General features: G+C 36.0%; 1 protein-coding gene across 8 annotated transcripts in view; it reads right to left on the bottom strand.

Annotated features, from left to right (window-relative positions):
• The window catches only part of GALNT13 (polypeptide N-acetylgalactosaminyltransferase 13), a 560,094-nt gene that overhangs the window by 150,722 nt on the left and 383,621 nt on the right, over positions 1 to 25,751 (bottom strand). The window lies entirely within an intron of this gene.

Consider the following 25,751-nt stretch of genomic DNA (forward strand, 5'->3'; position numbering starts at 1 on the left):
CAGAATGTATTCTGAAATCTTTGATCTTTCAAATAGCTAAGAAATAAATAAATGCAAATTATATTACACACATAAAAATTCATTACATGATCCATGTCTCATATGTGTTTCTCTTCACCATAAAATTAACATAAACATATTTTCTGAAACATATTGTTTCCTTTTCTCAGTTTTCATTCATTTTGAAACCTAGTTTGAAATTCTTTTTATTTCTGCAGCTCCTTCAATATTAATAAGGTGAGGGGCTGGCGCCGTGGCTCACTTAATCCTCCGCCTGCCGCACTGGCATCCCTTATGGGTGCCAGGTTCTAGTCCCAGTGGCTCCTCTTCCAGTCCAGCTCTCTGCTGTGGCCCGGGAGTGCGGTGGAGGATGGCCCAAGTGCTTGGGCCCCTGCACCCGCATGGGAGACCAGGATGAAGCAGCTGGCTCCTGGCTTTGGATTGGCGCAGCGCCGGCTATAGCCGCCATTTGGGGAGTGAACCAACAGAAGGAAGACCTTTCTCTCTGTCTCTCTCACTGTCTATAACTCTACCTGTCAAATTAAAAAAAAAAAAAACAATTAAAAATACTAATAAGGTGAAAAATCACAGTTTCGCCTTGGTACATTCTTTAGTAGTAGACTCCTTTGGTGGATTCTTCTTCTTTTCCTCTTACTATACTGTTATCCATTTTCTCTCCAAATTTCTATCTAAATTTTACTTTTCATCTCTGTTTATACAATAGCTATATGGTCTCATATTCCTATTACTTCACAGATGATCTCCATGATGACAACTTCAACATTTTCCTTCCTAGCCAAGACCTCTCCTCTGGGATCCAGAACTGTGTATCCAAACACCTCCTTGACATCTAATCTTGCATATCTCAGAGACATCCAAATAGACATGTTCAGAACAGAAGTGTCAATTCATTCCTTCCTGTCAAAAAGATTTATTTTCTTCCAGTATTTTTATTACCAATAAAATACTACAAATACTGCCATCACTATCCCAGGTGGTGAAGACAAAAATAAATCAATAAATAATGAAAGGAAGAAAGGAAAGAAGAAAGAAGAAGGTAAGAAGGAAACAAAACAAAATTGGATGTCATCCTTGATTTTATTCTTTCATCATCCATACACATCTGCTATAAATCCTAAGAATGCTATCTGTAAAATAATCCGCAATCCATTTTAGTCTACTCAAACTACTATAACAAAATACCACAGACGAGGTGTCTTAAATGACAGAAATCTATTTCTCACAATTCTGGAGCCCAGGAAGTCCAACATCAAGGTGCCAGTGGCCTGTAGACCTCCCCTGTCTTAGTATGTCCTTACAGGGCAGTCAGAAGAAAGGAACTCTCACGTCTTTCTCTTACAAGGACCTCAGTGCTATGAAATGAGGACCTAAGTCTTTTGACATTATGGGCTATTAAAGCCTCAAAATATGAAAACAGACGGGGGCATATGATTCAATCCACAGCATCATCTCTCCGTTTGTTTTGCTACCATCCTTGTCCTGGTTATCAACATCTCTTGTCCATCATTACAATAGACAGTTCTCCTGTTGTTTTCATTGTTGTTCTAGTATAATTTTTATGTATAAAGAAATCAAAATCATATTTTTAATTGTATCATTTTACTTTTCTGCTTGTCATTGTACCGTGAATATAAGTAAAATCCTTTACAGGGCTTCTAAAATCCTATGGGAGTTACTACATTTCTCAGTAAAGCCTGGTGATGCTGACCCTATGCCATTCCCTAGAATCACACAATCACATACTTCTCCACACACCAAAGGCTCAACACTATCCTTCCCTGCACCTTAATTACAGTTCTCTCCACCTTCACCTTGTCTGCCTCTTTGTCCTTCTACTCATCTCAGTTAAACATCAGCTCATCCAAGAGGTCTACCCTAATTACCATGTTTAAAGTAGCCCCAGTTGTGTTTTTTCCTAATAGCATTTCTTTAGTTACTCCATTGCTTATCTTTATTTTTATTTATTTGAATATCTATGTTTTTCTTATCCCATTTTGACATAGGGCACGGGGGATGCCTGGTCATGTTCCAATCTCCAGAGCATTGCTCAATACTATGAATATAATGGATGTCACCATCAGTTGGTTGAATGGACAAAATAACAATTAAAATTAAATACCAAGGTTAACATTATAAAAGGCATCTGTGGCAGAATGATGAGATTAAACAGATATATTTTGGAGTGACTTAAATTACATTTAAGTTAGAAATATTTTTAATATCAGTCTAGGCAAAGTAATATAACTAAATGATATGCCACTGCTATTCCATGAGGAAGTTCTTTGGAGGTCTCAGAACAAAAAAAAAAAAAAAAAAAAAAGAAGAAAAGAATATTAGATATGGTGATGATACATGGAAAACAAGGTCGTTAGCAATAGAATCTGTGTTATAACAGGTTACTATTTATTCAATTGTACACTAACTTCACTATTTCTTAAGAACATGATTAAATAAAAGTATGCAGTAATTCATACTATGAACAAGCTTCTCCAAAAGATGTCCCAAATTCAGAATAAGAAACATGTTTTGTATGTGAGAGGCAATTTAAGGTCTTTATTGTAAGAAATGTAGTGTTAGGGCTAGAGGCTCCCTCCTCCTGTCCATGGTTTATTCATAAATAAATAGTTTCATTCCTCTTTCATTCATGCAAAATAAGGGAGCTCAGTGAATGAGGAGAGACTGGCATTGATGTTGCACTGGAAGAAAGAAGACTGATCAGTGTTCTTGGGAAACCTCAAATAGTGAGGTAGGGGTGGGGAACAGTGCGTTAGTGGTTGAAAAAACAATTCTAATAAAATGGGGATCACTTCCACTGTAGAGATTTCCAAAGGTGGCATTGTGGTTTACTATATAACTTGTTCCACAAAAGTTGAAATTTCTAGCGATACAGTGACCCTGGGAGGTGGTCTTTAGAGGCAAATGGATAAGACATCATTGGTTTTTGGGTTTTCCATGTATATGGAAAACAGAAAATACAGAATGAGCTGTGAGAATAGCAAAACAGCAGATCAAAAAGGAAATTCATCATTGAGAGTGACAGTGAGGATCTTAGAAGCAGATAGACTAAATTCTCCCTAGACAAGACTCCTGGATAATAAAATTGACAGGAGGTAAAGCTCATCATTGTTTTAAAAAACAATGAAAGTGTGCATGTTAGGTAATTGTGTGGACTGAGCTGACCAGTAAGAGGGAGAATCATACTGATACAATAACATGCAGCCTTCATAAAACATAAAATAAGACCTGCCATTCCTACATGCTTCTTATTTGATTTTAAAAACTAGCAGCAGCTACCCCCAAATCCCTGTCTCTCCCCACTCTTAGCTCCTCAATCAGCAGAGGCCTGTGTAGAGAAGAAAAAGCAAAAGCAATTAATGTATATGAAATGGAATTCTAAAATTGGGCATTAGCACTTTCAATAATTGGAAGAGACCAGAAAGCTTCACAATCTCTTCTATGACGTTACGATTGGAAAAGAATGTTATTCAGAGCATGAAAGAAATGATTGCTTGATCAGTCATATGGGTCAATAGGAAGTTAGGTTGGTCCCTGTGGAAAATGAAGGGGCGTCCCTCTAAGAGAGTACAAAATGGTTGCCTTCCCCAAATGTGATCGACAGCAAGGTCAAAATGCCTATTCCACTCCTTGGGAGCTTCCAGTTTCATCATGAATTAGCAAGGGAGTGGTGATTTTACCCTTCTAATGGATTTTAGCCTTATAAGAAACAAGCTACACAAGAAAGATAAGATTCCAAACCTGGACTCCTGATGGGTTTTGTCCCCATCTTGTAAGTGACTGTTAGCTGATTGTCAGGTTTTTCCTCCAAAACTGTGCTTAAAAGCTCCATTACTACCAACCCCTTGGGTCTCTGTCTCTTGTAGCCCCACTCCTAGCCACTTGGGAAAGAGGTTTCTGACTTAAATAAATCCAGCTTTTCTCTCTGCCTTTTTTTGTATGGAAATTATTCTTTTGCATGAGACAAAGAACCTAGGTCGTGCCGGCGCCGTGGCTCAATAGGATAATCCTCCACCTTGCGGCGCCGGCACACCGGGTTCTAGTCCAGGTCGGGGCGCCGGATTCTGTCCCGGTTGCCCCTCTTCCAGGCCAGCTCTCTGCTATGGCCAGGGAGTGCAGTGGAGGATGGCCCAGGTGCTTGGGCCCTGCACCCCATGGGAGACCAGGAAAAGCACCTGGATCCTGGCTCCTGCCATCGGATCAGCGCGGTGCGCCGGCCGCAGCGGCAGCCATTGGAGGGTGAACCAACGGCAAAGGAAGACCTTTCTCTCTCTGTCTCTCTCTCTCACTGTCCACTCTGCCTGTCAAAAAAAAAAAAAAAAAAAAAAAAAAAAAAAAAAAAGAACCTAGGTCATCTCTTCTAGGCCACTGCTTCACCAGTAACAATTGGAGGGTGGGAAAAACCAATTTTAAGTCCATATTCCTCACAATTCACACTATATAATATGCCCTTTTGAATACAAATCAGCCAATGAAAACTGTTTTTAAGGGCTCCCCACTTGCTCTTTACAAATATGGATGAGCACCATGATTGTATGAAACTCTCAGGGCTCTTTATTTCTACTCTGTCATTTCCATTGCTGGTGGGATTATGTGTTCTTTGCTAATGTCAAGACTCAAAACATGATAACCTAAAATATGGTACCTTAGCAACTGAGAAAACTACAGAAGCCCAATCACTTTTTCTCTGATCTACTTTTCCTGAAGGAATGTCATAGACTGTCATGCCCATATTTTGCTTGACTCTTGAAATAACATGAGTACTTCTTCCACAAGCCATCTGTGCCACAGAATGTTTGCATAAGCACATTTCATTTTCGAGGTAAAACCTCTCCCCAACCTTTACATGAAAGATTGCAATGCATAAAATTAGGTATTTTAGGCTTATATATAATTATAATAACACTGGGAAACTAAATATAACAATGAAACATTTAACTTACCAAATATTGATGAAATAGTTTTCATGTAGCTGATGTTATGGGTATTGTGAAGGGATTAAAACAAACATTTTCCAGAAAACTATATTTTTAAATGTTAAAGGAAAAAGAACTCAAATTGGATGGGGCCCCCAATGACTATCTTGATATTTTCAATATTTTCCTTTAGTTTATATTTACTAAATATTTGGTAGAAAAACAGAAGGAAAAAAGGAGATATTACATCAAATAGCACAGAAATATAAAGAATAATTAGGAATTACTACAAATATCCATGAGCCAACAATTGGAAAATCCAGAAGAAACGGATAGCTTTCTAGACACATACAATCTTCCAAAATTGAGTCATGAAGACACAGAAAATGTCGCGTCCCTCGACCAGCAAGGAAGACACAACCCGAACTCTTCTTCAAGCAGTTTATTCAGGAACCTTAAACAAGCTTCTTCTTTCGCCTCCTTCCCTCTCCCATCCCTCTTATAGCCATCAGCACACCAATCAAAAGCAGCCAAGTGGCAAGGATTGATAGGTACAGCAATGCGGAAGCCAGAAGGGAGCTCAGCCATCTCCTTATTAGGAGTTGTTTGTTTCTCGCCAGTCCTTCCAGGAGAAAGGAGCCGGCGCCATCTTTAGGGCGCGGTGCAATGGCTCCCCACAAGAAAAAACTAAAAACTAAATAGGCCAATAACCAATATAGAGATCATATCAGTAATAAGGACCCTCCCAAGAAAGAAAAGCCCAGGACCAAATGCTATTACTGCTGAATTCTACCAAGCTTTTAAAGAAGAACTAATTCCAATTCCTCTTAAACTATTCAAAGAATTGAAAGGGAGGGAATACTCCCAAACCCCTAGGAGGGTAGCATGTATTAATTCTAAAACCAGAAAAAAGATACAACAGAGAAAGAAAACTATAGGCCAATACCCCTGATAAACAAACATGCAAAAATCCTCAACAAAATACTAGAGAATTGAATCCAGCAACACGTCAGAAAGATCATTCACCCAGACAAAGTGGGATTTATCCTGGGTATGCAGGAATGGTTCAACATCCACAAATCAATAAATGTGATATATCACATTAACAAACTGAAGAACAAAAACCTGGGCTTATCTAAATAGTACAGAGAAAGCATTTGATAAAATACAACATTCTTTCATGATAAGAACTTTAAGCAAATTGGGAATAGAAGGAATATTCCACCACACAATCAAGACAATTTATGACAAACCCACTTTCAACATGTTATTGAATGGGGAAAAGTTGGAAGCATTTCCACTAAGATCCAGAACCAGACAAGGATGTCCACTCTCACCATTGCTGTTACATGTAGTCCTAGAATATTTAGCCAGAGTCATTAGACAAGGAAAAGGAATCAAAGCGATACAAATAGGAAAGGAGAAGTCAGATGATCCTATATTTAGGGAAACCAAAATACTCCAAGAGACTACTGGAACTCATAAGAGAGTTTGGTGAAGTTGCAGGACATAAAATCCACACACATAATCAATAGCTTTTGTATACACAAACAATGCCATGGCTGAGAAAGAGCTTGTCTTTTTTGACAGGCAGAGATACAGAGAGAGAAGGAGATAGAGAGAGAGTGATCTTCCATCCTTTGGTTCACTCCCAAAATGGTTGCAATAACTGGTTCAAGCACAGGCCAAAGCCAGGAGCCAGAAGTTTCTTTTAGGTCTCCCATGGGAGTTTAGGAGCCCCAGTACTTATACTATCTTCCGCTGCTTTCCCAGGTGCATTAGGAGGGAGCTTGATTGTTAGGGAACCTGCTGAGACTCAAACTAGTACCCATAAGTGATGCCAACACTGCAGGAGGACACTTAATCATCTATGCCACAGCACCGGCGCTGAGAAATAACTTGTAAGCTCAGTTCCATTCAAAATAGCTACAAGAATAAATTTAACCAAGGATGTGAAATATTTCTACAATGAAAATTATAAAATATTAAAGAAAGAAATAGAAGATGGCACAAAAAATGGAAAAAATCTTCCATGTACTTGGATTGGAAAAATTAAAATCAAAATGTTCATAAAACCCAGAGCAATTTACAGATTCAATGTGATCCCAATCAAAATACCAATGACATTCTTCTCAAATCTGAAAAAAAAAACAATGCTAAAATTCATATGGAAATGCAAAAGACCCCTAAAAACTATAGGAATATTAAACAATAAAAACCAAGCCAGATGGAATCACGACACCAGATTTTAAGATGTAGTACAGGGTAGTTACAATATAAACAGCCTGACACTGGTACAAAAATAGACATGTAGAACATGGAACAGAATAGAAAGCCCGGAAGTAAATCCATGCATCTACAACCAATTAATCTTTGACAAAGGAACTAAAATTAACCCCTGGAGAAAGGGCAGTCTCTTCAATGACTGGTGCTGGGAAAATTGGATATACAAATGCAGAAGTATGAAACAAGATCCCTACCTCACACTTTATATAAAAATCAACTGAAAATGGATCAAGGATCCAAATGTATGACCTGCTATCATCTAATTACTAGAACACAACTGGGAAACTCTGGAACACATTAACATAGAAAAAGACTTCTTGGGAAATACCTCAGAAGCACAGTTCATAAAAGCAAAAATAGACAATTGGGATTATATCAACTTAAGAAGTTTCTGCATTGCAAAGGAAATAGTCAACAAGGAGAAAAGCGAATGACAGAATGGAAGAAAATATTTGCGAACTATGCAACTGATTGTTAATCCATGATCTATAAAGGGCCCAAGAAACTCAACAACAACAAAACAATCAATTTAATTATGGAAAAATAATATGAACAGGCATTTTTCAAAAGAGGAAATTTAAATGGATAACAGACACATGAGGAAATGCTCAGGATCACTAGCCATCAGGGTCATGGAAATAAAAGCCACAATTAAGTATCACCTCACCCCCGTTAGAATGGCTATCACCCAAAAATCAAAAAAAAAAAATGTTAGTGAGGATATGAGAAAAAAGTACCCTAATTCATTGTATGTGGTATTATAAACTAGTATAACCATTATGGAAGGTAGTATGGAGATTTGTCAGAAATCTGAAAAAAGATATACCAAACGACATAGTCATCCCCAATCCTGGGAATTACCCAAATGAAATGAAATCAACACATGAAAGAGTTGTGTGTGCTACCATGTTTATCACAACTCATTTCACAACAGTTAAGATATGGAATCAACTCAGATATCCATCAACTGATGACTGCTTAGAGAAAACATGGTTTAAATCTACTACAGAATATTATTGAGCCATAAGCAAGAATGAAATCCTATGTTTGCTACAAAATCAATGCAATTATGCTTAGTGAAATAAGCGAGTACCAAAAAAGACAAATATCATGTTTTTAGTCTTTGTTTATACTTCTGCAGTCTTCCTACTATTTATTTGTTTTATATCATGGTTATTGGTGAATTAAGCCAGTGATTATAGAGTGGATTGAAAGTATGTCTTTAAAAATTCAAGAAAAAGGAGAAGGGGAGGAAGAAGGGGGGGTTAAGGGAAGGAAAGGAGTATGGATTTCTTCTTAGAATTGTACTTGTGAAATATATCCAATCTGCTCTCTGTATATTAAAAAATGTTAAAAATTGGAAAAAAGAAAATAGAAAATGAAGAAGGAACTGTGTGGGAATGGGAGAGGGAAGAGATGTATAATTTGGGACATGCTCAGGCTGACTTGCCCCAAGTGGTGGAGTTGGAAGCATACCAGGGGATTCCAATTCAATCCCATCGAGGTGGCATGTACCAATGCCATCTCACTGTTCCAGGTGATCAGTTTCAGTTCACAGTTGGTCATGGTGAAGGGACTGGGAGTCAAAGGGAGCACATAGACAAGTCTAGTACCTGCTAACGCTAACTGATGGAGTAAATAAAGGGGAGAGTGATCCAACATGGGAAGTGAGATACTCAGCAGACTCATAGAATGGCAGATGTCCTAAACAGCACTCAGGCCTCAGAATCAGCCCTAAAGGCATTCGGATCCGGCTGAAAAGCCCATGAGAGTATTTCAGGCATGGAAAGCCAAGACACTCTGGCAAAAGATCTCTGTGAGTGAGATCCCAGTGGAAAGAACAGGTCATCAAAGAAGGAGGTACCTTTCTCTGAAGGGAGGAGAGAACCTCCACTTTGACTATGACCTTGTCTAAACAAGATAAGAGTCGGAGAACTCAGAGGGCTTCCATAGCCTTGGAAACTCATGACTGGAGCATAGGGAGATTACTGATGCCATAGACAGGAGTGTCAATTGGTAAAGTCAACAACAGGAGTCACTGTGCACTTACTCCTCATGTAGGATCTCTATCCTTAATGTGCTGTACATTGAGATTTAATGCTATAACGAGTACTCAAACAATATATTTCACTTTGTGTTTCTATGGGGGTGCAAACTGTTGAAATCCTTACTTAATGCATACTAAACTGATCCTCTGTAAAAAAAAAAAAAAAGAAAAAAAGAAATTATCAATTCCCAACTTGACTCTCACTGGGATTAAACATGACAATAGGTCTGCTCTGATTTCATCATCATTTAAAAAAAATCATCTATTATTTTTCACTTTATGTTTCTGTGTGGGAGCAAACTGTTGAAATCCATACTTAATGTATACTAAGCTGATCTTCTGTATATTAAGATAATCGAAAATGAATCTTGATGTGAATGGAAGGGGAGAGGGAGTGGGAAAGGGGAGGGTTGTGGGTGGGAGGGACAGTATGTGGGGAAGCCATTGTAATCCATAAGTCGCAATTTGGAAATTTATATGCATTAAATAAAAGTTAAAAAAAATAAAAAAAATAAAAAAAAAGAATTATAAACACACACACACACACACACACACAAAAACAGTTATTGGGGCTGATATTGTGGCAAAGTGAGGTAAGCCACTGCCTGCAATGTGAACATCTCATATCAGAGTACAGCTCAAGACCCAGCTGTTCTGCTTCCAATCCAGCTGCCCCCTAATATATCTGGGAAAGCAGTGGAAGATGGCCTAAGTCCTTGGGCCCTTGCACTCACACGGGAGACCCAGATGATGTTTCAGGCTCTTTGTTTCAGCCTGGTCCAGCCTTGGCTGTTGCAGCCATTTAGGGAATGAAACAATGGGTGGAAGATCTTCTTTCTGTCTCTTCCTTTTTCTCTCTCTCTCTCTCTCTCTCTAACTCTACCTTTTAAATAATTAAATATTTATTTTAAAAAAGACATAGTTACTAATAATTTGACTTATGAAATAAGTATGTAGAACTTTTCCACTGGCTGAGTCAAAATCAATGTACATTTGTGCAAATTATTTAAGTCTTCAAGGTCAAAATTTTCAAAATGGAAATGGGAGATAATAATAACTATTTCCAAGACCCTAATGAGATTTTACATTTTAAGTACCATGCCTTGCACATGATATGGAATGAAGCGAAATGAAAATGCATACTGTTTAGCTTTTGTTGCCATTTTTTACCATCTGTACTTTATTAGCTTTTTGTTATCCTTTAAATATGTTATTTAAACCATGAATTTTGACTTTCTTTAAAACTATGAATCAAATTTTCATTTTCATAATTTTTAAAAAAATTATATCTGACATAAATGCCATACATATTTATACAGTACTATGTGATGTTTTGATAACTGTATAGAACATTTAATATCCAAACTATATATGTAATATCCAAACATATTAGATTATGCAATATTCAAACTATTATTTCTTCATAGCCAAAAACATTCAAAATGTCTAGGTGTTTCTATACATTGTGAAAAGTTCAAAAGAATAACCAATTATCTTCCACTTAAAATACTGCATTATGTTCTCTGAAATTATTTTTAGACTAGATGAAATTCAGCATAAACTTTATTCAGCATGAATTGAATAAAACATGATGGTTCATCCATGAATAGGTGATATCCAAATTTTATCATGGGGCAAAGCTGATTGCTATTTTCTAAGTTTCCAACAAATTAATAATTTTACATTATATCCCTGCCAAGTCAATTTGACCATGGATAAAATAGAAACTGTCTTTTTATCCACAGAGAATTTAACTAGTTACTTGTTTTCATTCCCAGATATTTTTATGAGTCTTTTGATGATGAAGAAGGCTGTTAATCAAATTGTAAAAATGCCCAATGCTTGTTTGATTAATCTACTTGATTTTCTTTTCCCAGCTAGGGGACAATTAACTTACACACACCACCCTTTTCATGTTTTTTTGGCACCTACATCAGTGACATTTTAATTAAGGTTCATAAACTTCATAAGCTCCAACTTTGCAGTCTCAGTTTTCGTGTTACTATTGTTTCTAATTTTATAGTTGTTGCACCAAATTCATGCAGCTGTTTGTTTTTAATACTAATTCTTTATCTCCCCTTACAACCCAGGCAATTACTATCTTGGGCAAAAAGTCATTGTTTAATATAACCTTAATAATAAAAAATGAGCAACAATAGCATACAATGGTGGTGAGATGGCATCCTGTTTATGAGTGTAAGTTCTAGATGCTGAGATTATAGTTCGCAGTGCCCTTTACCAGCTGGCTGCCCTCAGGTAATCATCCTTCTATGTCTCAGTTTTCAGGTAACAAAATGAGACTAGTAGGTCCTACTGGAGAGAGTCATGAGAAAAAAGCCAATCAGTATATGTTAAGGTGCTTAGCTTCTATTGGGAGAATGGATTGGAATGGAGTAAACAGAAGAGATTTATTAAGGGGTTATGGTAATAACCCAGGACAGAGCTTACAATGACCTGGCCCAGGGTGATGGCAAAGAAATAGCACAAAATATAATAACTTCACACCATTTGATGAATGAAAAATTCATGTATGTGCTTCTCCTACCTATTATGTCTTTGCTGTTAGGTCTAGTTCACATGTTATCTCCAGTAAACAGTTCTTGAGTATGCTATCATTCATTAATCTCAAGTTTAACTAATTTATAGTCCTTTCCATCTACCTTTATACTTCCCCAATTAGCTCTTAGTTCTATAGTTTGTCATGTTGCTAAATATTAATTAGAGGTGTGTGGATGTGGTGATATGAAGACATTATAAAACTTGTGATGAGGCAGTAAATGTTTTTTCCCTTCAAATATGAATTTCTCTTTGATAGAAAGGTCACAAACATAATAAAAATAAGGAAACCAAAAGAGCTATGTTTTCCAAGAGAATTTTCAATACATCATAGCATCTAGAGGGTAATATGAATATTTTTATTGTCAAATTGGCATTAAATATAGGTAATTCTGAGTTAAATCCATGGCATGTGAAAACCCTACTAATTTACTTCTATGATGCTGTTATCAAGTATTTCTCTTAGGACGTACATACCATCTGAACTTAGAAATGAACTTGTGAGTTGTCTTTTTATATAACTACTCACTTTCTAAATAATTCACACTGATCTTGAAATAGGCTTCCTTAAATGAAATATCCCAGTTTATCTATGGGCACTGCCAGAAGCATAAAAAGTGACTACTGGGTACAAAGGAAAGAATAGGATAGGGTGTAGGAAAGAGGAAGGGAGAAAAGAAAATAGAGCAAAACAGTGGAAAGGTGTTTGTATTGAATGCAGAGTTGAAGTAGAGTAACTGTTTTGAAATGGAAATGAGACACCATATGAATGGTTCAATGGGTGTCAGAGGCATGGTGAAGTACTCACGGTCACAGATAGTGTTTAATCTTGTCTCCAATTCATGTCAAACATCAGCAACTATTGCCAGCAGTTCAACTCCATGGTAGACACACCCTCAGTAAACACCTGCCAGCATTTTACAACGTGCCTTCCCCTATGACTTTATGTTTCTCAACATTTTCTGCCATGAAGCATTCTGATCATTAGGATAAATACACACTATGGCCACTGTATTTACTGGTTTCAGGAGAACTGTCAAATCTCATTGTTCTACATCTTATTCGAGGTGCTGATATTTCAGAAAGCCCCAATTCTCCATCAGATCAACAGGGCAACAACATACTCCTGACTGTGTTAAGGAAGATCTTCCATCTTCTGCTTAACCAAAATAAAGGAATGCAGCAGGCAAGCATCAAGCAGTCCACTGGCTATTGAAAATCCTATGTAATATAAAGTGGTTCTGCCTAGGAAAACTGGTATTTAGCTTTTCATATTTAAAAAAATGCTTTTTTATGAATATTTTCTTCCAAGGAGATAATTTATGAAAAAAGGGATATGTGCTATAATGACACTTTTTCATCTTTCAATAATCAATTATGTTAAAGTATAACACATACTTGTGGTTTCAAAATTTTTTTCCCATTATATTTAAGGAGAATGCTAAGAAAGACAAAAACAGAATTATTGGAAGTTGTATTTCCACTGTTCAAATAACTCTGAATAAATCTCAACTGTGAAAAGATTTTATGCAGATGTGACTTTAAAAACCAAATGCAGTGCCTATGATTTGTTAAATGATATTTGGGTCAGATATTCTACATTTTACATTGGTGTCCTCCCATCTCTGATTATCTGACCGCCTGTCAGATATCGGTAACATCTGCTGCTTCTAGCTACTGTGCAGTTTGTGACAGCTGCATGATTCTGCCCTAAAATTCATGCCAGAATAGTCCCCTTTGAATATCAGTAGACCACCTGGGTACCCAGCTGCAGTGTGTAACATCTTCCACCATTCTACAGATGCCAAAAATATAGATAATGAATTTGGAAGGAAAAGAAGCTAATATCTCAGAGAAAGATATCCTTAAGTCACTCAGTTTTTCCATCTTTAAAAGTTCACTTCTCCTGATTGTAGTTTTAGTATTCTAGGTTAAATGGAATTTCCTGTATAACTTCTAAAATGGTCAGGTACTTCCAAGTGTAAAGCTTCATGATCTAATTGAGGACAAGGAGTGAACCCTCCCTTCTCCAGCATTTTCTCTCAGGAATTGGCTGGCTTTCATTTAGCAAATATATACTAGACATTGACTTTGTGTCAAGCACCACCTTGCTGGGCCTGGGTGCTCAGAGAAAGAATAACACCACAAGGCTTTTTGTCTTCCAGGAACTCATGGATTAGACTAACTGTGAATGTTAAAAGTTGCCAGTAAATATCCCTGGTGGGCATATATAAAATTGTAGTGCCTTCAATGGAGAACTAAGGTTCCCTTTTAGAATCTCATCTTATAAGTACCACTTCTGCAGTAAAGTACATACTAACATTAATATGAAACACATTAAAATATCCATATTGATGTCACCCCAAGTGATTATTAAAATATACACAAACTCACTGTGAAGGAAAGTAATAGTCTACTTCTGTCAATTTTTGAATTTTGAAGAACTAATTTGGCAGTAGTCAACATAGGTTAATTACAGTTTAAAAAATGATGTAGGGAAATAATCATGAAATAGCAACATATATCATACTACCTTGCTCAGTTATCATTTACAAGCATAGACAGTAGAATGCAAAGTTTATTTCTACAGATATAATGCTTAAGTCACAGTAAAGATAATATCCTGTCTCTCTTTCATTTGAATTGCAACATGATATTCTTGTCACATTTAAAAATTGTTCCATGAAGAACATAAAGACTAGTTCAAAAGTTTGCTAAGCAGTGATAATCCAAAATTTCTCCTCTTATCAATATCTTTTCTGTCTTATTCTCTGTAGATAACGTTTCTTTTCTTTTTTTTTTTTTTTTTTTTTTTTTTTTTTGACAGGCAGAGTGGACAGTGAGAGAGAGAGAGAGACAGAGAGAAAGGTCTTCCTTTTTGCCGTTGGTTCACCCTCCAATGGCCGCCACGGCCAGTGCATTGCACTGATCCAAAGCCAGGAGCCAGGTTCTTCTCCTGGTCTCCCATGCGGAGGCAGGGTCCAAGGACTTGGGCCATCCTCCCATGCACTCCTGGGCCATAGCAGAGAGCTGGACTGGAAGAGGAGCAACCGGGACAGAATATGGCGCCCCGACCGGTACTAGAACCTGGTGTGCTGGCACCGCAGGCGGAGGATTAGCCTAGTGAGCCACAGCGCTGGCCTGTAGATAATCTTTTGCCTTTAACTTTTCTGAAGCTCCAGAAGAACTGACCTGGCTTTTGACTCATTTTACCTTGGAAAGTCTCAAGTAGCCTTAGTTACTTTATTTTATTTTAGCAAAGAGAGTCATCTTTTCCAAAGTTATCCCTACCTTTGGCCTCCTGAATGCAGAACAGATGAGTACACAAAATACTTGGGAGCCAGAATATGTGGGTTTGATGTTCAAACCAGCAAGTTCCAGCCACATGGCAACTTCTTGAAGATTCAAAACTTTTGGCTATATAATACATGATAAAAACACCAAATATTCCTAGTATCCTGTTAAATACATGATGGGTATTTTAAGTTAAAAAGTATTAACATATGTACTTAATTACCTATCTACTCCTCTAACCCCTGCAGATATTTATTTGATCAATAAACCTTTCTCATATAACTCCATTTTTTAAGATTTACTATCAGTTGTAATTTTATTTTGAGCCCTGTGATAAAATAAAAGCAAATACAAAATAATTACTCTGATCATATTTGTTCCTTAAGGTAATAGGTTTTCTTCCCTATTTTCTGGCAAATTTCTTTAATTACCCTTCTCCATCCCCAACATATCTTCACACTCCAATTATCATAACATCTTAGACTCCGGTATATTGAATCTATCATCTGAAACCACCCTTGAAGCTTTTTATGCGGGTTCATTATTCTTATTTCTTCACTTCTCCACAGCATTTGACACTGTTGACAATAGTTATAACTTTCTAAGTTTGTGTGACATTGTATTTGTTCTTCCATGACAGCTTTGACTTAGTATTCACTTTCTCTTCCTTCTCCCACTCTTAAATATAAGTGCTACCTAAGGACATACCTTGCTCTTCTGCTCTCAGTATTTTCATCCTGGCAAACACATCCATTCTCATGCACTCACTTAGTTATGAATTCCAGAAAGCTAACTCTCAAATCTGTCATCTTCCTTATACTTTACCTCAACTCTGCAACATATTTCCCATTTCTTCAAGTACATTTTTAACTTTTCATGGCCACTGAGAGCCAAGAGTTTCCATTCCATTCCCAAAGATGAACAGAACACTTGCAATTTTTGGGGTGTTCCTTTGCAAGGCCAGAAAGGTAATCAAGGGACACTAGTCTTTCTACAGCTGTACCTAGTACTCAAGTATATCATTACAGGTATAATGTGAGACATTTTACTCTTTGACATGTTACTATAGAATCATGATTTAGGAATTCCATAAGTTAATGATGGTTTCTCAAACTAAAATAGCTTTGGTTGGCCAATTAAAAATATAGAATATAAAGTTAGTTGATCAACTAAATTACGGAATTTAAAATATAAACAAAGAATTTGGTTAACCAATTAAGATAGTGAAAAAAAAGGAAGGTCAAATATTGCATATTTCTGGGCTGTGAAGTAATTAAAGAAGCAGAGAATATAGTAAACCTTGGTAACTGCAGAGTATGCAGAAAGATATTTCAAAAATGTGATGGTACATCATGGTGTCCATAAAGAAGTGCTAATATTTCTACACAAATTATTTCACTTTAATTTCAGTATTGCAGTATTAACTAATGGTTATTCTGATCATTAATAAAATGTTTTCAGAATTTCTAATCCATAAAGTTTTGGATTCTGTTGATGTAACGCAAACCATTAAGTTGGAAATAATTTTTAAGGGTAACTTAAAAAAATCTATTGAAAATCTAAAACTAGATTTTCAAAGATAATTACTCTGTTTTATTGTTACCTAGCATTCAATTTCAAGTAATTTGATAAAAGTCTTCCTTCAACATTATCTCATGCCTTAATAGAGTCACTCCTTGTATCCAGAATCTGATATCACTGAAATAATTTAACCTTACTTAAATAAATCTCATAATTGGTTTCTTTTTTTAACTACATTTCTGGTTGACTAGAATAACAGCAAAGCTATTGGTAGTCATGTACTGAAGACAGATATCACTGATGTGACAGTATAATCACAGCTTAAGATGTTGCACATTTATTGCAGTAGTTACCATAGATATTTATATTTGGCTCTTTAATAAAATGTATATGGATTTGATTTTCAATGCATTAATTTTGGCTAGGAAGGTACAGTAGTTTTCCTAAATGAATGCACTTATATAGAACCAATACTTTAGAATTTTGTCTTAGAAATTCTTAAGGGATAAAATATAGGACTACAGTAAATAATTGAATGTCTTGAATTTTAACGAAATATCCCATTACTTCTGGTACTTAAATTCTATTTCTACAAACACATATGCTTTAGTGATGTTTTAGTGATACTTCAGGTAATTTTTAGACAGAAAATGAAAGGTGGGGAATCAGATAAACTTTTTCTAATTTTATCATTTGAAAGGCATATGGACAGAGAAAGAGAGAGGGGGAGGGAGAGGGAGAGGGAGGGAGGGAGGGAAAGAGAAACTTCCATCCATTGGTTCATTCCCCACATGAGGACAGCAGCCACTGCTGGGTGAAGCTGATCCAGAAACTGCATGACGGTCTCCCAGGTGGATAGTGGAAGCCCAAGAATGTGGGTCACCATCTGTTGCCTGCCATCATCTGCTTCACATTAACAGAGGGGGAGCTTAATTCCAGGCACTCTGATACCAAATGCAGGCATCCCACAGGGGGACTTAATCCATTCTAATACAAGACCCACCCAAAGTGTACAGCGCCCCTCCAGTTACCAGGTATTCTAATCCAAAGTTAGACTAGTTTAATGTATAAGTAGTAATGCAGATTGTAAATTGAGAGTTTTTCAGATTTATGCTCCCTGCTTTTATACCACTAACTACAAGACTAGATCCTAGAATCCTTAATTTATATATTCTTTCCTGACTATCCTGGACAATAGCAACATTTTCCTCCTTGGAACATAACATACTACACATCTACACCCTAAAGTGATACACAGAAATTACTACACTGTCATGTGCTATTTGTTACATTACATACCCTCATAATGATTGAAATCAAGAGTCACACTTTGTATATATGCCATCCACAGTGCCCAGTGCAGGTTTAGGAACGTAACTATATCAATGGGTAGGTTAAATGAAGGTAATTTGTATCTGGCTACTACTTCAGGAGTGACTAGAAGTAAATATTACAAAATGCATTCAAGATAAAAAAAAACAAATTTATATGAGAATCTCCTCACATCTTTATTTAATCCATGTTGGAATCTGTTATGATAATATGTATAAGAGGAGTTCATAAAATACTATTCCAATATAAGGCCTTAGCAAAACATAAGCCCATAGAGAAAATTGCCTGGCCATGTTGTGTTCATGTTTATATCTTTTGTACCTAGGACAGGTCTTGGCAAATAGTAGATATTCATTAAGCACTGAATAATTCAATAAACTAAAATATTGAGAGAGAATGAATTATTTGACCTCATGCCCACAAATTTTTAGGATATTTGTACTCCTATAGACTCAGAATGGAAAATTCATTTAATAGCTTCCTGAGATCTTTTTCTTTTACTGTATGCTTTATTCAGAACACTCTACCTGCAAGTCCTTGCATAGCTGGATTCTTTCTGTTATTTTGATCTGTGCTCAAACATCTCTTGAGAGGTTTATCTGACTACTGTAGATAATGGAGTTCTCTAGCTCTTACCCTCCACCTCTGCCACTCACAACACTTTAGTTTTATTTTATTGTCTAGTCAGGAATTAACAAACTAATTTTCCTGATAACTCATTCATTACCTATTATCTCTAGTATAAGTTCCATGAGATTGTGTCTATCTTCTACATGTATATGTTCAAACACTGGCAAATATTTTTAAATTAATGAGTAAATTCATTGAATTAAATTTATTTGCAAATTTCATTTGAATTTAATGGCAGGTTTACCTCATTAATTAACTATATCTATTATATATATTTTTAAAATATTAAAGCTATAAATATTTTTGAAACTTATTTTTCCTTTTCATATAAAATAGTTAATTTTAAAAATAAATAGTTCAAAGTCAATTCACATCAGCACAGATTTTAATACAAAGAAACTTAATTATTTCACTATCATAATATGTCAGGGGCACTTCGAAAGTAAACCACAAGGATAACTGCCTTAATTCTCAACACTACTTATTACTTTTTAAAGTTTAATTATTTTTATTTATTAAAAAGGAATACAGACAGAGAGAGGCAGAGACAGAGACAGATTTTCCATCCACTGATTCATTCCATCAATGTTGGCAACAGTTGTGGTCAGGCCAGGCCAGGTGACTGGAGGCAGGAATTCCATCTGGGTCTTTCATGGGGGTGGCGAGACCCAAGGGCTTGAAATACCAAGCCCTTGTGTGTGTATCAGCAAGAAGAGCAGGTGGAATTGATCAAGGCATCCTGATATGGCATATGGGTGTCCTAAGTAACAGATTAAGAAGTTGTGTCAAGCCAGCCCCTATTTATTACTTATTATAACTATTTACTTATATTTAATATTAAATAAACTTAATGGTATGTCATAGTAAAATTCTGTCATAATAGAATTTGTAAGGAACTGGCAGTGTAGTACAGTGTTTAAACTTCTGCATACAATGCTGGCAGCCCATATCCGAGTGTTGGTTCAAGTGCCAGCAGCTCTGCTTCTGCTCTAGCTCACTGTGAATGTACCTGGGAAGGCAGTGGATGACTGTAACCCATGTGGAAGATCAGGAGGTAGTTCAGGACTCCTGGCTTCAGCATGACCCAGTCACAGTCCTTGTCTCATTTTGGGAATGAACCAGTAGATGGATCTGTCTTTCTATCCCTTGTCCCTGTCACTCTGTCTTTTACTTAAAGAGAGCGTATGTAGAAATTTTCTGTGAGATATTTCTGAGCACAAATAACATTTTTCATAAGGCTCTTTATATTGTCAAATTCTAACAAATAAACTGAAGTTCTTCACATCTGGCAAGAAGATTATGAAGACTTTTAAGGGTAATTGATTAGGTATGTGCTATCTGTATAGAAGCAGAAAAAGAGAGCCACAGAATTCGATTTTGTTTCCAAAAAGTGACATTTTATATATTTGTTTCTAATAAGATTTTTGGTTTTGTAATGTATTGAAGCACATTGACTAGCAGGGTAGAGAGTCCAGCGCTGTGGCATAATGGGTAAAGCCACTGTCTGTAATGCTTGCATCCCAAATGGGCACCATTTCATGTCCAGGCTGCTCCACTTCCAATACATCTCCCTGCAGCCTGGCTGGGGAAGGCAGCAGCAGATGGTCCAAATGCTTGGGTCCTACCACCCATGTGGGAGACACAGATGATGATGCTGGTTTCAGCCTGGTCCAGCACCAGTCTTTGTGGCCATCTGGGGAGTGAATCAGCAGATGGAAGATCTTTCCATCTCTCCCTCATTCTCTGTAACTCTTTCAACAAATAAACAAATCATTTTTTTTTAAAATGCAAGGTATAAGTGGCATATTGCTATACATTGGGATATTCTATATAGCATGTTGTTTAAACATATTCACATGTGTTGGTGAATGTTATTTTCAACAATGTTGAAAAGAGTTCAGAATTTAATAGTTTATTTCCCTTTCATATACTTTTATTCCCTTTTAATGGTGTCATCCAAGAAGACAAAACAAAACTTTCCCTGACTCATCTTCCAACAAATCTAGATCCAATTTATATTTCTGAATAGGCTCTGTAGAATATCATTCACCACTGCTTAACAGGTTAATGGAATTAAAAATGTGTTTTTTATACATTACTATTTTTGTACTTTTTATCTCATTTTTCTCTTTTTATGAATTTCATCATAGCCCTGCTTCATGTTTCCATAATTCCATAATTCCCTTTACTGTCTCAGTCCCAATTTCTTCTGTCTGATCAACAGCTCTTAGTACTCATTTGCAATAGAGAACCCTACAAAACAATCATTTTTAGCCACGTATTACTGAATTGTATCCTCTACAATAACTGTCAAAACAGACTTAACATCTAAGGTCTTTTGGACAGGCCGAATGATAAAATAATTAGATATGGTAGATGGAATAAGCTATTAGATGAGTTTTTGTTTTTCATGTTGATAAATACAGTATGTATTTGCAATTCTCCAGAGAAAGTCATATTATGAGATTATAAGATTTTACAACATCAGGAAAAAGGAGCAATAAATGTTATCAGTGCAAGAGACCTAGTTTTACTATACATATTTCACTTATTAAGGTCTTATTATTCCCTCAGTGGACAACTAATACCAATTAGAAAACACAGTTCAAACATTGCCTAATACGCACATAACCCTAAGTAGCATTTTTTTTTTACCATCTTGTATGTCTTCATACTATTGCCCAACAAATCTCATATTTTACTCCTCCAAAATGGTCACTTTATTTAGCTCCAACAGAGCTGTTATAAGTTGGCACAGTGATTGTATTGTAGCTAGTAACTGTCAACTACTTTCGGGAGGAATGGGTAAAAAATACCACAATCAAAAGTGTCTACACAATTTGTGTGCTAATTACATTTTAAATTCTTAATAGAGTTGCATCCAAGAATTTTTTTTCCGCCGGTGCCGCGGCTCAACAGGCTAATCCTCCACCTTGCGGCGCCAGCACACAGGGTTCTAGTCCCGGTCGGGGTGCTGGATTCTGTCCCGGTTGCCCCTCTTCCAGGCCAGCTCTCTGCTGTGGCCAGGGAGTGCAGTGGAGGATGGCCCAAGTGCTTGGGCCCTGCACCCCATGGGAGACCAGGGAAAGCACCTGGCTCCTGGCTCCTGCCATCGGATCAGCGCGGTGTGCCAGCTGCAGCGCACCAGCCACGGTGGCCATTGGAGGGTGAACCAACGGTAAAGGAAGACCTTTCTCTCTCTCTCTCTCTCTCACTGTCCACTCTGCCTGTCAAAAAATAAAAATAAAAAATAAAAAAGGCTTATTTAAAAAAAAATTTTTTTTCCCTAATGATACTACTCACACACAAACCCATGAACTAAAATTGTGAAGAAATGTGGCAGGTGTAAGCAGGGGAGAACATTATCCAATGTTAAAATTTATATGTAAAAAAAAACCCGTATGTACACATCTTTAGTGTATGAGTTCTATTTTATTTAGAAGAAGAAATATCAAGGTAATTCAAATGTGAATCGATCAACAGTTAAAGTGGACTGCAGTTATATAATTCATATTTAATAGAAAAAGTTTAAATGCCATTTTATATTATTTATGATATAATCCTTTATCAGATCAAATGACTTGAAAGCAATGAAATTGAATCATCTTCTCTTAGAATAACCTAGAATACCTCCATCCATTTGGAAAGCATTACTGGATGTTTGCCAAAACATGGCCCAAGACACTGACTATTTCATTATCTAGTAGACAATGTCTTTTAGAATCTGATTCTTTTCTTCTGAGTAAAATGGTTTCATGCAATTTTATTTTTTACTGTAGCTGGTAGAAATATTTGAATGAATTTAGCACTTAGATAAAATTACTAACTCATCTTATTTTCCTGTCATACTATTTCCATTGCCTTTGTAAGTGATTTTGTGTTTATCCTAAGTTTCTTTACTTTGAATTATTTTAATATTAGTTTTCATGCTATTAACATCTTAGTGAATTTTAGAAGTAGAAAATAATGGTGTAAGTGGTTATGCTCTAAAAAATAAATTGTAGTGGTGCTGAACACCCACCCATTGTTTTACAAGCAATTAATTTTAAAAACATTCAAATAAATTTAAAGGAAAGCCAGAGATTCATATCCAGTCCTACTCTATTAAATTTCCTAACATGTGTCATATTTCTAGAAACATAAGCATGTCTCCATAAAGTATGTCTACGAGATGAGGTTTCATAGCAAAGCCTATATGATAAGTTAGGTGTACTAAAATAATTTTGTGAACTAAAGATTTTTAATGAAAGATAAAGTTACCAAAATTAACAAGCCTTTGGTTATTATAATTTTAAGAATAATACCTGTTCTGCTTATGTTTGCTAAGGCTTTTCTACATTTGATTACTTTATAATTTGCCTGTTGTTCACTTTTTTTCTAGAAATACATATGAAATTGAGCATTTATAGTAGCTAACATCCAAAATAAAATTCTAACATTTCTTTTGGGTAGAGTTGTATTAGAAATATTAATTGCCTTTATTTATGGCACCTGCTCATTCAAAGTTTTAAAATATATAGGCGACAACCATTTGGTGCAGGGGCTAAGACACTGCTTGGGATGCCTTTGTCTCATACTAGAGTGCCAGTTTTGAGTACTGACTCTACTTCTGATTTCAGCTTCCTACTTCTGTGTATGCTGGGAGGCAGCAGATGAGAATTCATGTAGTTGGGTCCCTGCCACCTACATATGTGATCCTGACAATGCTCCTGGCTCCTGGCTTTGATCTGGCCCAGTTCCAGCTGTTGCAGACATTTGGCAGTTATATCAGTAAGTGGAAGACACATGTCTCTCTGTCTCTGCTGCTCTTCCTTTCAAATATATAAAATAAAATTAAAATTAAAATGCATATATGTATCTATATATAATGGATGCATAACAATCTTTAGTACCATCCTCTCAGTTACTCCTTACAGAGAGACATTTTATTTCTGACAAATTAAGCACATTCTTCTTTGAGTAAAGGTAAAAGTCTACACAATGGCTAAAGTCAGATGTCTCTTAGATAACTAAAACATCTAAATGTAAGCACAGAATCTAGAAAGTGAAACTAACTGCAATGTGCTTAGGGTTTAGCGTTTAGCCTGTGCCAAATATGTAAAGAGAGAGTTCTGGTGGATAAAATCATTAATATTGGTTTATACTTTTTAAGATGGTTGTATAAACACATGATCCCAATGTATGACTTCTTAGCTTTTTTAACAGACTAATAGATCTCTCCATTTTAAGGTTATAGAAGTGCATTACAACCTTTAAAGAAAAGTGTCCCATAAAACCTTCTTCAGCAAAATTGTGGATAACACATGAAGTTACAATATATTAAGTTCAATTAACTTAAATATTTCCATTAGAGTATGATTTCCATGATTGGTCAAATAAAGAAAAGTCCATTTAAAAAAAAAAAAAAAAAGAGAGAGAGATTTATTCATTCATTTGAAAAGTAGAGTTACCGAGAAGGAGAGGGTGAGATGGCACAGAGATCTTCCATCCTCTGGTTCATTTCCCAAATGGTGGCAACAGCCAGGGCTGGGCCAGACCACACCCAAAAGCCTGAAACTCCATCCTGGTCTCCCACATGGGTCCAGGAGCCAAAGGACTTGGGTCATATTTGCTGCCTTCCAGTGTCACAGCAGAGAGCAGATTTGGGAGTAGAGCAGAGAAAGCTCACTTGGGATGCAGTGTCACAGGCAATGACCTAACTGGCTGTGCCACATGCTGGCCTTGAAATGTCAGGTTTTATACATGCGCAATTATCTACTTTCCTCAGATTTGTATGAATTAAGTTTATCAAAAGGCAAAGAGTTCTAAAAGAAACACAGCTAGAAATTTGTCTAAATTGATTTCTGTCTAACAAGTTATTATGATTGATATTTTCACTTGTCAAAATTTGAATTGCCTGGGCATTTTTTAAAAAATTCTGTACTTACTTTTATTACTTAAAAACCTGGATACCACAATCCATGGAAGATCAATACATTTCTTCACCTCATTTACCATACTATTCTGTTCAATGAGAACCTGTGCCTTTCATGTTTCCATTATTTACTATGTCACTTTTCATTTCATTTCCACTTCATTGCTTGTACAATTTGGAAATAAATGGATTTCACATAAGAAGCCTTTTTTTCTTGGTTATATGCTTCAAATAAATATACTGATGCTTTCATTGTTGATTTGCAAAGAAAAGAAAATTGGAGCAATTAAATTCCAAATTGTTAATTTATATATGTTATTGACAAATCTTAATTTTAAGGATAATAACAAAATTAAAATTAATACAGTTTGTATACAGTTTATAAAAAGTCCTGAGGAGTATTATCTCATTTAATCCACATAGCTTTCCTGAGAGACAGATTGTAATAATCAGAACAGGGGTATGCTAAAGTAAATGGGCTAAGATACACTGAGAATTTGGTCTACAGTTCTCTATAATCTGAGAGCTATGTGATAACAGTAAAAGTGTTCATGGCCAGAAAATCAAGTTTATCAGGTAGAAAGAGAAGAAGAAGAAAGAATTTTAGGAAAGAAAGAAACAAGATAGACAACAAAGTTGTACTTATATCAATATTGATATGTTGATTTTTTCCCTATGTAATCCCAGCATAGTACTCAAATGGTTTTGGTAAATGAATGAGTAAACTCTTTTATCTCTACATCTAAAGGTAAAAGCAAATTTCTTTGAAGTATTTTATTATATTAATTTTATTTCTCCCTCCTTCTCTCCTTCCTTCCTCTCTCTTGTTTCTTTCACTTTGAGAATTACAAGTAATAGGCTCCAGTCCTCAGGTATCCTAAAAGGTTCTGCAAAGATGTACCAGTGCCACAGGGTGAAAAAAAAACAAAAAAACAAAAAAAAAAAACAAAAAAAAAAACAGAGAGTATGAAGCTGAATTTTGATTGGTATGATCAGCGGATATATCAGTCAGGCAGCCATAAGGGAAATTTATAGGCATAAGAATAGTACTATGTGACTTCTAAATGGATTCAGCTCATCTACTATTCACCAAATTTTGCACTATAAACAACAAAGGTGGTTTGTATTCTATTATTTATATAATTTCTTATACAATACTGCACATATTTATATTAGTGAAAAACAAACTTTACTTTCTAAATGAGAAATTAAAAGGTAT

This window comes from Oryctolagus cuniculus, chromosome 3 (assembly GCF_051225735.1).
Source record: "Oryctolagus cuniculus isolate XC-2025 breed Fujian yellow rabbit chromosome 3, ASM5122573v1, whole genome shotgun sequence".
NCBI lineage: Eukaryota > Metazoa > Chordata > Mammalia > Lagomorpha > Leporidae > Oryctolagus > Oryctolagus cuniculus.